General features: G+C 46.1%; 1 protein-coding gene across 3 annotated transcripts in view; it reads right to left on the bottom strand.

The window, feature by feature from the left end:
* TNR (tenascin R) overlaps positions 1-12,830 on the bottom strand; it is a 435,764-nt gene that overhangs the window by 173,749 nt on the left and 249,185 nt on the right. Inside the window, exon 3 of one of the 3 annotated variants that reach the window (XM_054447876.2) lies at positions 7,442-7,621. The exons of the other annotated variants lie outside the window; for them this stretch is intronic. The gene's annotated coding sequence lies outside the window, so the exon portion shown is untranslated. The remainder of the gene's footprint in view (positions 1-7,441; positions 7,622-12,830) is intronic. 3 annotated transcript variants of the gene reach the window in all.

Here is a 12,830-nt window from a genome sequence, read left to right as displayed (position 1 = left end):
CACTTTCTACCATAGCACAAGCATCTGTGTAGTTATGTCTAAATTTCCAGGCCCAGACTTTTTTTTTTTTTTTTTTTTTTTGAGATGGAGTCTTACTCTGTTGCCCAGGCTGGAGCGTAGTGGCGCAATCTCTGCTCACTGCAAGCTCTGCCTCCAGGGTTCACGCCATTCTCCTGCCTCAGCCTTCTGAGTAGATGGGACTACAGGCACCCACCACCACACCCAGCTAATTTTTTGTATTTTTAGTAGAGACAGGGTTTCACCATGTTAGCCAGGATGGTCTCAATCTGCTGACTTCGTGATCCACCCACCTCGGCCTCCCAAAGTGCTGGGATTACAGGCGTGAGCCACCGCGCCCAGCCAGGCCCAGACTTTTAAACTATAAACTTTTTCATAGTTGGTTCCATGAATTATTTAAAAGTTTCATGACGAAAGACCACTCATTGTGGGCCAAAGGCCATTGATGGCAATCAGACAAGAGATCCAAATTCAGGCCTCCTAGTAACTATTTCCATAAACAACTTTGCTTTCCTGCTCAATGAACAAATAGATTTCATCAAAATTTTGGAGGAAAAAAAAGGAGCATTTATTCTTCAGTCTTTTCCCCCTCTGGAGAAAGCCTAAGTTTGTTTTGTCTATTGGTTTTGAATATTGCATGTGCTACTATCATTTATGAGAGTCATTTGGTGATCAGACTGCATGTCTCCCTTGTTAAGGTAGTTCTGCAGATGGACTGGCAGTTGCTCGCATACAGCTGTGCACATCTGGCATGCAGGTGGGTTTTCTGATAGGCTAGCTTGCTTACAAAATGATTTCTTCTGGGAATGAAGCGGAGAGATTGCCCAAGGCCTGAGATGAAGCTGTCCACAAGCTTGGACACTGATTTGTTTCTAACAGTGGTTTTCTGAGCAGGGTAGTTTGGGAAAGATGATGAGAAGCATACACCTAGAAAATGAGCGGTCACAGAGTTCCTATCCTCAAAGGTGGGTGTGTGCCAAGGCCTAAGCTGATTTTTGGGGGGCCTGAGAGAGTTTGGAGGGTTAATGCTCTAATCAAAACTATATCTATGGATATTTATGGATGAAATGACATGATAAGTTAGAATTGCTTCAAAAAAATCCTATGTGGGTGTGTGTGGGTGTTGGGGAATGGGGTTTAGGGATGCAACAAGAGAGATGTTGGGTTGATGATTTTTATAGCAGAGTGATTAGTACGTGGGGTTCATTGACAATTCACTCTATTTTTATGTATTTTTGAAATTTTCTAGAATAAAAAGTTAAAAACAAAATCTGTTCCTACATATGGGCCTCCAGAAGCACATTTAATCCCGATAGGCCTCTTGTTAATTCCAGGTAGTGGATGGCTGGTGGGGTGCAGGCATGGACACAGGCAATAGGAGGAGCAGGAGGTGGGTGGGTGGTCCCTCACACAGCCAAAGGAGGCAGAGTGGACTTGGCGCATTTCTCCTGTGACACATTATTCTCTGCTGTACCCGTCAGAAGGCAGGTGTTGTTTCCTCATGCACCATAGCTGTCCCCTCTCCTCTCCTCTTCTCCTTGGCAATCTCTCCAAGATGCTCAGGGTTGCACGGAGCCCAGAAATGACCAGAAAAAGGGCTGGTAGAAACAAAATGAGTACTAATGCCACATTCTGTCAGAATTCCAAACCTAATCTAAGGTATAGCCCGAGAAAAGGAGAAAGGTGGAAGGGAACAGAAAGGTGACAAAGTAAACCAAGAAACTGAGGAAGTTTTAGAAGAAATGTTCATTTTTTGGGAGAGAGACTTCCCTGGGCCGTCTCCTTGCTAATAGAACATGCAGATGCCCAGCAGAAGTGAGAGGTGAGTGCCTCAGGCCACTAGAAGAGACCAGGGTGGCCTCTCTGGCCCTTGAGGTGCTAGGAGGAGCTGGCTCCGCCCCAAGCTCACCAGGAGAAGGTCATCACCTGGATTTCTAACAGCCTTCACGGAGGAAGCAGCTACTAGCTTTCCACAGGACAGCCTCTGCCAGGCCCCCTTCTGGACCCTTCCAAAACAAAAAGTGCTCCGCACTAAGCTCATAAATGACCTTTCCATTCCCGACTCCGGTTGGTGTCTACGTTTAGCTTCCCTCCTTTCCTCCTGGGGACACTAAGGTGGGGGGTAGTGGTCCTGGCCCCAAGCCACAGGAGCCGGTGCCTGGGCAGCGAGGTGAGAGCACCAGCGGCTTCCAGAGAGTCCATATGGCTGCGTGGCCACAAATAGCTGCACCGACTTGAAAAAAACGCCCACTCCTCTGAAACACACTCTGTGTACTTGAGGCAGACACATTCTGTTCTCTCCCTTCATCCTGACAGGAGCCTCCGTGAGATCCACTCTCAGCTGAGGGGTCCCTACAACCTCTCTTCTTGAACACCCACTCTCCCAACCTGTTTTTCTTTGTATCCGCTGCTCTCCCTGCGTCTTCCTCCCGCCTCTGACTCTATCCTGCACCCGCTTCCCATCTCTCTGGTCTGTGCCTCGTTTCCCCTGTTCCTCCCACCAGCCTGTCACTGTGCCGCCCTCCTCTCCCTTCTCCACCCCGCCCCCTCCCGCCCGCCTCTTTCTGCTCCACACAGCTGGGCTCTCTGGGGATGTGGCTGTTTGGGCTGCAGTTCTATGGGCACAGGTGGCATTGGCAGATGCAAGTCCTTTCCATTCATGTGGGTAAACAGTAAACATTATATTAAAATATTCATCACGAGGCCCTCTGTCTGAATGTTAATCTGGGGTGGGAGCTGATTCATAGTCCCCGGCACCAGCTCCTGGGCAGAGCCCCACAGTGACGATGCAACTCTGCAGCAGTAGAGTGGTCAGGAGAGGTTGGCATGGGAGCAAAAGCATTGATTTTGCATTTGGTTCAAGAGTGATACATGGTGGAGCTTTCTGGCCAGAGAAACTGCCTGTCTGCCTGGGGAGGACATGCTTTTGTAGGGCAGTCACTGGCAGCTGAGCGCAGGTGGGCCTGAACGGACCTGTAGAACAAGCAGGTATCTGACACTGGGCTCCTGGTCGCCTGTTTATCATTTTTGTATTTATATGTCTGGCTATGTGCAGAGTGCTAACAAGCCCAGTGGCACCTTAAAAACCCACTGGTGATCCATTTGCTCTCTGTTGTTAACAGTGGCACACCATGTATCTGTTTCATTTCACAGTTAAAGCCTAGGAATCCTGCTGGATTCTGGACAATGTTTCAATGATATCGAAGAAAAATCTAGACTATTTCTAAGGGATAGATTTTTGGAGGAAGGATGGCACACGGTTCTCAGTGTCTAAAACATTTCTTCATCAGGAACTTCTTTCCTATAATGAATCTAGATCCCTCATACTCCAGAGAAGTTGAATACGGGTCAGTCATGGTGCTCTAGGTGAGACCCTTCATGTACAGGAGACCTCTATTAGCTCACACACTGTCTTCAGCATTCACTTCTGCAGGCATGGCTGCATTCATTCATTCATTCATTCATTCATTGCTCACCCACTCGTTTATTCAATGACAATTACGGATTGCCTGCCCAGTGACTCATACTGGGCCAGGCAAGGTTGAAGAGACGAGTTGTCCTCCCGGCCTGCCCTTGAGAATTCACAGTCCAGTGCAGAAGAGAGACAGATACATCATGCACAGGGCTAATTACCCAGTGCAAAGAGCTATGGGAACCCAGATGAGGGAGTGACAACACCTTACAGATGTTGTTTTTGAGCTCCTCAAGGGCAAAGATCCTACTGTAGTCATATTTTTAATTTTAGTGGCTACACAGTGCCTGCTTCATAGTGATCGCTCATGGAATATTTGTTGAATGAATGAATGAAGGTTGTTCTTAGGACACAAAGATGAGAAAGATGATCCCTGCTATCCAGGGGCTTAGCTTTGTTAGGGAAACAAGAAATTATTGAAGGCATGAGTGAGCATGGGGCCCAACAGTCACCAAATTACTGAGATCTTCTAAATTTCCTTTCTGTAATACCCCCACTGTACTCCATATGGGGATATCTAAGCACCCACAAAACTTTACAATATATTGTTTGTTGTCTGCCTCTCTAGCTGGACTACGTGGGACCAAGCTCTGGGAATAGTCAACCCTGCGGCCATTCCCTCAGGACACATCCATGACATTTACATGCTGTCTAACTGAACTTGTATATTGAGGCAGAGTGGTACTCATGACATCAGAAGTGCCGTTTGTGTGGCGAGAAGCTGGGACCTGCGTCAGGCACTTCACATAGGCAGTCACAATAATCCTCGTACACTCAAACTGTATCTTTTTGAACTCATTCAGGAGGCGGAGCAGAATTCAGAAGTCTTGCTAGAGTCCCTGAATAATATTATATTGTGTTACTTCCCCACATCCTGTCACCATGCCTCAGAGAAACACTGGATTATACTGCGGGGAGAGCCTTTCAACATCCTGCTGGCTGATGTTTAACATCCCACTCTCTTCAAGCCATTTTGGAATTGATGTGAAGAAGTCTTTGCATTGTTTCTCTATATAGAGAAATTCATGTTCTCGTGAGTTTTCCTGTTATTAAAATAGAAAGGCTCATCACTTTTATTTTCTGAGTGCCTGATTCCCACAGATACTAGAAAATGGTATCTGTGTCCCTGCTATTTTAATACTCCAGTATATATGCTACTGAGGTCTGTTGGAGCCAAATTCGTCTCACTAATTTAAATACCTTTCACCAGGTATTCCCCAACTTCTCCTTGTTTTTCCACCCTGCCAATCTGTGTTGATGTGCTACATATGTCTCTCTAATAACCTGGGTGGGAGCTCAGCGCACACATGGCTCCTTATTCCATGAAATAAGTAAAAATTAAAGTGCTGGCTGGCACGTACTCTTTTTGGTGACTCGGGGCTGCCATATGCAGAAGCATCTCTGGCACTGTTTACTGAAGTCTCTCATTTTCTGTCTTGCTGGCATCTGGGAATACTTTAAATATTCAGCTCGAGGTAGTGCTTAACATTTATTAACTGCTGATTCTGTGCCAGGCACCGGCCAGGGCATATCCACATTCATCTCAACCCCCATGAGACCATTCCGTGAGGCTATAAAATGGTCCTCATTTTAGAAACAAGAAACTGAGGCTCCGGGCTGAAAGGAACTGGCTTCAAGTCTCCTAGCTGTTAAAAAGGGACACAGGAGTTCTCATCTAGTCTTCTGTGTTTTACAGACATCTATATAGGGCTTACTCTGTTCTAGATGCCACTGTAAACATTTTACAAACATAAACACTTTTAATCCTCACAACAACCCTGTGAGGGAGGTAGTATCTGATGCTAACACTTAAGGAAACTGAGGCATAGAGGGGTGGAATCACTGTCCTCATTTATCTAGCTGCAGCACTGTGCTGCCTCTCCCCCCTAAGTCCTAGACTTCAAGTCATGCCTGTCTAGGCCAAGGGTGTTAGAGAGGGGATCCCAAAAGAACAAAGCTTATCCTGAGGCTAAAAACCTCAGTCTTTTCTGATTTTCTTAATTGTGATACTAATTGCACAGCTGTCTAGGCATTCTTCTTTTCCTCCTTGCTTTCTTTTAATAGTCCTTCAGGGAAAAAAATAGTATTTACAATCTAATTTTCCAGAACGCATACTTTGCGGCCAGCCCTCCCTTTCTTCTTCCCTTCGTTTCTCCTCGGTTTTGGTTTGGCGTGGGAGCAGAATCCGCTAAGTCTGAGAGATCATGTGCTCCTCCGCTTGCCCCATCTCCCTCTCTCACCATCAATTACAGCAACTGTCATTAATTTGAAAGGCAAGGGACTAGGAAGAATGGATTTTGAATTAACTAGTTCAAATAATCTGATATTTTTACTGGAGCATGACAGGGTATCCAGTTAGCTGGGGAACAACAATTGCTTCCAATTGTACATTCTCTTGGATAAACCGATATCCGCTTAACAAGGTTTTTCTGTAAAGGGCAATCAAACAGTCATTTGTGTTTCACGGGGCTTCTGAGCCTGGATCCTAATGCCTAGGGCAGCTGCTGTTGTGCTGTTGTGTTGTACTGCCTTGTGGGAGAAATAGGCTTCCCCCTTCATTCAAAAAAGCATGCTTCTGGGACTCCCTGGGGCTCAGACATATTATCTGCCCTAGGCCCTCACCAGTACCATGAGTCGGTCCCTTGGATTCTTTAGTGTTAGGTAATAATCACCAGTGCTTATATTAAACACCTCCTGGCTGGGCATGGCGGCTCATGCCTGTAATCCCAGCACTTTGGGAGGCTGAGGTGGGCAGATCACCTGAGGTCAGGAGTTTGAGACCAGTCTGGCCAACATGGTGAAACCCTGTCTCCACTAAAAATAGAAAAATTAGCTGGGTGTGGTGGTGCGCACCTGTTGTCCCAGCTACTCAGGAGGCTGAGGCAGGAGGATCGCTTGAACTCAGTGGGTGGAGGTTGCAGTAAGCCGAGATCGCGCCACTGTACTCCAGCCTGGGTAACAGAGAGAGGATCCATCTCAAAACAACAACAACAACAACAAAAACAAAACAAAAAACAAACAAAGAAAACAAACAAACACAAATCCTGCTTGGGTCTTGTAAAATTCCTGGTAGCAGAAATGACTAATGATTCACCAAAAACTTGTGCAACCCCTTGCATAGTAAGAAACTGTTGCCAGGAGCAGCTGCCCCACTACATGCTACATTATCCAGCCTCCTGGCATTCAGGGCCAGTTTTTGCTGATGGGATATGAGCCTGAGTGGTCTGTGTCACTCCCAGGGTGAGAAAGGAATGTAGGTGAGTCTTTCCCTTTCTTCTCTGTCTGCTAGCTGGATGCAAGGATTCTGACGACCAAGGAATGGTGGAGCTATAATACAGAGAAAGAAGCCTTAGCCCCTTGGTCACCACAAAGAGGAAGATCGTCTGCTGATGAGAACACCCATACTGGGCTGGTACGAGAGAGCAAAATAGCCTTCTGTTGTGCAACATCTATTTGTTCCCACAGCTCTTGTTAGCCTAACTTATGTGCCATCATCCCCTCTTCCATTCTTGTGTTTTTCTTCCTAGCATAGGCAGAAAAGTTTCATGCCCTAGTTTGAAGTTAAGCAGAGAAGGAATATGGTATTGGAGAAAACCATGAGGGAGGGCATACATACTGGAGAGCTGGCAGAGTGCAAGGAGGTGGGGATTCAAAACCTGACTATATAAAAGTCATCCCCTGGGTAGTAACTTAAGTGAGCTGCTTATCTGGTATGGTCAATTACCATGCAGCACATATAACCGTTAGTATCATCATCTATTAATAACATGTGCTATATTAACGTGGTTGTAGTTGCATATGATGATAGCATTAAACTGTTTGCTCTGCCTTCTGTTGCTCATATTCAGGCTACCACATTTTGTGTAACAAGGTCATTTGGTCATACTTAAAAAGAAAAACAATAAGAGAGGCTACATTAACAGGAAAGAAAACCTATGAAAGTCGACATACCACAAAGCACATGCCTCCGGCTTTGGTTCCTTCAAGGTTGATACTGTGTGGGATCTCGCCAATCATGAGTTTAGTTTCTGGCTTGTTTTTGTTTTTGCTGTCAGCTCTTCCTTTCCAAATATATACAGAAGAGGCAAAAATATATTGCTTCAGAGTAGAAACTGGACATGCCATCATCTTCTTCTCCAATTAAAAATTACAAAGGAAAGCATGCCTCATGAGTAATAATAATAATCACAATTAAAATAATTGACACTTTTGAGTATTTAATATGGGCCAGCAGAACTCTAAGGGCTCCACTTGTCAAATGCAGGATTGTAAAGTTGGGCTCTCCCCGCAAGGCTGATGGGAGCTGACCTGGCTTCTCCCTGCTCCTTGGCCCATCCCATTACCTTTGTTTCCCATGTACCTCCGGCTCAACTTAAGACCTGGGTATGTTTTGCATGTGCAGCCCCTGTTCACCTTCCTCCACACCCTCTCTTCTGGAATGATCAGACTCTGCACCCCAGCTTTAGCAGGTGTGGCTTTGTTTACCCCATCCCTGTGTCCTATGCAAAGGTCTTCCTCTGACTAGGTTTTTCTGGGAAACAATGGCTAATCAAGCAAATTACTCCTTATAATTAGTTCATCAAAGTGCTCCCCTTATAGCCATCAGATGCCTTCAGTGTCTTGGGTCATGTACCCTCGAAGTCCTTCTGGAGTGGGTTAGAGTGAAAGGAGAACCTACCTTTATTGTGGTTTCTCTTAGCAGGAAGTACACGAGCCTATCTCTCTTTTTCATCCCCTCTGCCTCTCCTCCCAGTCAATCTACTACATAACTACACTGTTGCCTCTAAGATTGAACTTGTTTGACAAGCACAAGTCATGGTGCAATACAGCAGAATATCTGAAAATGAAAGTACCTCAGAAAATACAATGCCTATGGATGTGGCCTTCAGAGTCTGGACTTCACAGGTAACTTGCCTCATGTCTCTCCTGCCCTTGCATATGATGATAATTCTTGTTCCATGGAAGCCCCAATCTACTTGAGACTTGAACCAAATGGGAACAATAGCCAAGTCAGAACAGCAGCCCAGTGGAGCTCAAAGGCTGACTTTTCACCACCTGGGGGACATGAATGAGTCACTACTTCCAGGAGGGATTTTTTTTAGGATAATTTAGCTTCTGCTATGACACATCAGTCACTTGAGTTTCCGGGAATGAATATTGAGCCCAGGGAGTTGCTTGCTAGAAGGGAAAGCTAAAAAGTGGAGCTCAGGCCTTACAAGTCACGTTCTCCTAAGTTTCCATTTTTCTTGTGTGGATGTAGAATTTCTAAGTGGATTTGGGGCCTGGGAGGGCCTCCAAAGCCCAGTGTCTCTGACCTAGCTGCCGACCCAGTAACCCCAGGATCCTGTAATAGGCCCAGGTGAATAGAAGCTGTGTGTTGACAACAAAGGATGCTGGCAGGAGGCTGTGCGGGCAGGGAAAACCAAGGCTGGGCTGGTGCTGGGTGACCTTGGGGACAAGCGTGTTTGACTTCTGTGCTTCTCTACACGACTCAGCTAGAGCTTTGTTTTAAAAGCAGAACCAGATGCTGCCTCTGAGCTCAGCTTTAGGGCTGAAAATAAATTAGGAAAAGAGGGCTCCATGCAGTGAGGCAGCAGGGCAAGGAACGCAGCATGCCCTAAAAAAGCCATTAAGACCATGTCACAGAAGGGAAGTCTCCCTGTTCAAAGGGGCTGGACAGAAGAGGTCTGGAGCAGGAGGACGCTTAGACCTTTGCCTGGCTTTCCCCTTTTAGCAGTTGTGCTGTTAGCTAAATGCGATCTTGGCAAAGAAATAGCCATCCAGTCCTAATGGGCAAGGAAGAAAAACAGAGCCAGGCAGAATGGCAATGGGCTTGTGCTCCAGTGGGTTAGAGAGGAGTCCAAGATGGCCCCAACATTTCTATCCCCTGGTATACACACCCTGCGTGATGCCTCACTGTGAGTGTGGCGAGGAACCTGTGAATATGGTGGGAGATCATGCCCATGATTATGCTATGTTGTAGGGCAATGGGAAGTTTGCAGATGCCTTTAAGTTCTCTAATTAGCTGACCCGAGTTAATGAAAAGGGGCTCTATCCTAGGTAATCTAGCCTGATCTAATCATGTGAGCCTTTAAAAGAAGGTGAAGTATCAGACACACTCTCCTTTTGGCCTGAAGGAAGTAGACAGCCAAAATATAGAAAATAATAATAATAAAGGAAGTAAGCAGCTTCGTTGTAAATGGACTATGAATGTGACCATGTAGCTAGGACCTAGGGGAGGGCTCCAGAAGTTGAGATCAGCCCCCTGCCAATAGCCAGCAAGAAACTAGGTACTTCAGTCTGTTAACCACAGGAACTAAATTTCCCCAACAACCTGAATGAGCTTGGAAGAGGACCCTGAGTTCCAGGTGAGAACCTGACCCAGCTGAAACATTGATTGCAGCCTTGTGAGGCCTGAGCAGAGGACCTAGCTATGTCATGCCCAGACTTTTGACCCAGAAAAAGTGGGAGAGAATAAATGAGTGTTGTTTTAAGCCATTAAGTTTTTGATAATTTGTTTCACAGCAGTAGAAGACAAATACAGCCAGCTAAAGACAGCAAATCAGTGGACATTTCTTGCCTCCTTCCTTCTTCTTAACTTCATCCTTTCTTCTTTCCTTTCTTGCTTCTTTCCTTCTCTCTCTTTTTGCCACCTATTTACGTCTAAATTCATTCATTCATTGATATATTGGCCCATTTGTCCATGTATTCATATTTTCAATCATGTATTCAACACTGTGAAGCACTGTGCTAAGGTGTGGGTCACAGTGGTGACCTGAGCACAGCCCCTGTCTTCAAAGCTAGTCTGGTGTGGGTACAGACAATGGCAATCACAATTCAGTGTAGTAGGAGCTATGATAGGCAAGAATACAGGGTACCAGGGGCGGAAGCACAATGCAATTTTGAGCAGTCAGGGCGGGGGGCTTCTCAGTGGAAGAGGTTTCTCCATTGATTCCTGCAGTACAGAACAATGGGTTCCAAACAGTGCTGTGCATTGGAATCACTGGGGAAGATTAACCGACCCCCCATGCCTAGGTCCCACCTCATACTCATTTAATCAGGATGTCTGGGGTGGGAGTCTAACTCAAATGGTATAGGGTATGACCTGAGCACTGGGATTTCAAAAAGCTTCCCAGGTAACCCTAATATGCACCAAAGTTTGGGAACTCTGATGTGGAGAATGCTGGAGTGCTTTGTTCGGAGCACTCCGCTTTGGGGCAGACGCATTGAACCTCCATGCAGGGAATATTGGCTGTTGAAAGCTCATAGCTGTGGCCCTCACTGAGAATTGCCCTGGGATAGAGGAAACTTCCCCATGCAAGACTTCCCTTTCCAGATCTTTGCAGGGATACAAACTCAGGGCTCCTTGCCTCAATTTGACACAATTCTGATGGGTCATCCTAGTTCCAGAGCTTCCTGTAGGGTTGACTGAGGCCTCAGTTAAAGCCACATATGAATCAGTTTTTCCCACTGCTCAATCTTGCCTTCCTCACCTTCTTAGAGGCCCATCTCCCAAAAGTTCTCCCCAATAAACCTCTTGCATGCAATTCCCTGGCTCAGAATATGTTTCCAGGAAAACCAGTCTAAAGCAATGAATGAGTTAGCACAACAAAGATGCAGTGGCAAGGGTTACAGACAGGGAGAATAGCATCTGCAGAAGCCCAGATGAAAGTGAAGCTGTTGAATTGTAGAAGATGGTATATAAATTAACATGGTTGGAGTATAGAGTTGGAGGGTGGGAGAGATCAGAAGGTATGAAAGACATGATCAAATATGCCCAAGACTGCAGGATAGATGGACCCCCTAGATGAACCAAGGATATCCTTTGTTTTTTAAAGGGGTGCTACAATTATCCCATAAATGTTGGAGCAGGGTTTGAGTGCCTGATACAGGATCTTGAAATGTGGTCAGCATATGCTCATCCCAACCCTGCTTCCCAGGATGTCCACATGTGTGAATTAGAGAAAATAGGATGCCCCACTGCAGTGGTGCGTGAGTGGACACAGGTCCTTATGAACAGCCAGTACATGTTGCTGAGGATGACTGGGAGACCAGAGGACCCATGGCTGAGGGAGGAGAAGCCTCCCTAAGATGAGAAGGCGCAGCTGAAGGGGCCTCTGGAAGGCTGCATTCCAATAGCAATGGGCCCTGAGGATGGATCCCAACCAAGGACAGGGCTTATGCCTCAGTGCTCAGAGTTTAAGGAAGTGACAGACCCACGTTCTTTTTCTGCAATGGATTGTAATAGCACTATTCATATGGAAGGAATCAATATATTTTTAGAGTGTTATATTATCATGTATTATCTATAAATTAGGTAATGTATATATGAGAGTACTTGGTAAACAGAAAAAGAGCTGTACAGATGAAAGGTATTATGTCTTCTTCTATGGTATTTATGTAAATGAGCCGACAGGGATGACTGTTACCTGGAAACTGTAAATCCTGTACAAATGAGAAGCTGCATGATTAGGTATTTCACAAGGTACCTTGGGCCCTGGGCAGGCAGGTCCTGGCTTCCATTCCACAAGGGCAGCTTTCTCCCAGCAGAATGAGCACTGTGTGCAGAGCCAGTGGGCTGAAATCTCATGACGCTCCATTCAAGGAGCCGTGGAATAACAGCATTCAAGCTGAGCAATTTGCAGAGAGTAAATTAAGGGGAATGAAACTCCTGTAACAGATCCTGGGAGGAGGGAGGAGACAAAGAGGAAGAGGGGGGAGGCAGGCAGAAATTTTTTAGCAATGCCTTCCTTTTGAGGTAATCTGTTACATGTAGCCTGCAGGGAATCGAAGCCAGGCCAAATTGTGCCCCCATGGAATGCTCTTCTGGGTGGGATGCTGGGTTTACACATTGACAAAGGGCTTCTAGTCTCCAAAAGCCTTCTCCAAGTGCAGCCTCATGGCGGATGCTGCGACGGGCTGCACGGCAGGGTGTACGAAGAAGGCTGATGCCCAGGAGCTCTTCGAGGATTCACACTTGTTTTGCCAATGATGAGGCTGGTCCTAGAAGGAACTGGTCTTTGAAGGGAGTTTCTAGAGTGAAAAATCTCCTTTGGGCTCATTGATTCAGCTAGCATCTTTAATATTTCATATTACCGTGATTCCAGCTGTCACTTCCCATTCAACCAATGCTCAATGAGTGGCTGTCTTTTCCAGGCCCAGTGCTAGGCGCTCTGTATGCATTATCTCTGTATCCCTTACGATACTGCAAGGTAGGTACCATTAGTATCTGTTTTATAGATGTGGACACTGAGGCTTCAAGAGGATGGATAACTGCTCCACCCAAGCAGAGGAGGCAGGTAGCGGTGAACATAGCTCACTAGAATCGACACTTTGTGCA

This window comes from Pongo pygmaeus, chromosome 1 (genome assembly GCF_028885625.2).
Source record: "Pongo pygmaeus isolate AG05252 chromosome 1, NHGRI_mPonPyg2-v2.0_pri, whole genome shotgun sequence".
Classification (NCBI taxonomy): domain Eukaryota; kingdom Metazoa; phylum Chordata; class Mammalia; order Primates; family Hominidae; genus Pongo; species Pongo pygmaeus.
This window is presented reverse-complemented; position numbering and strand designations above follow the sequence as displayed.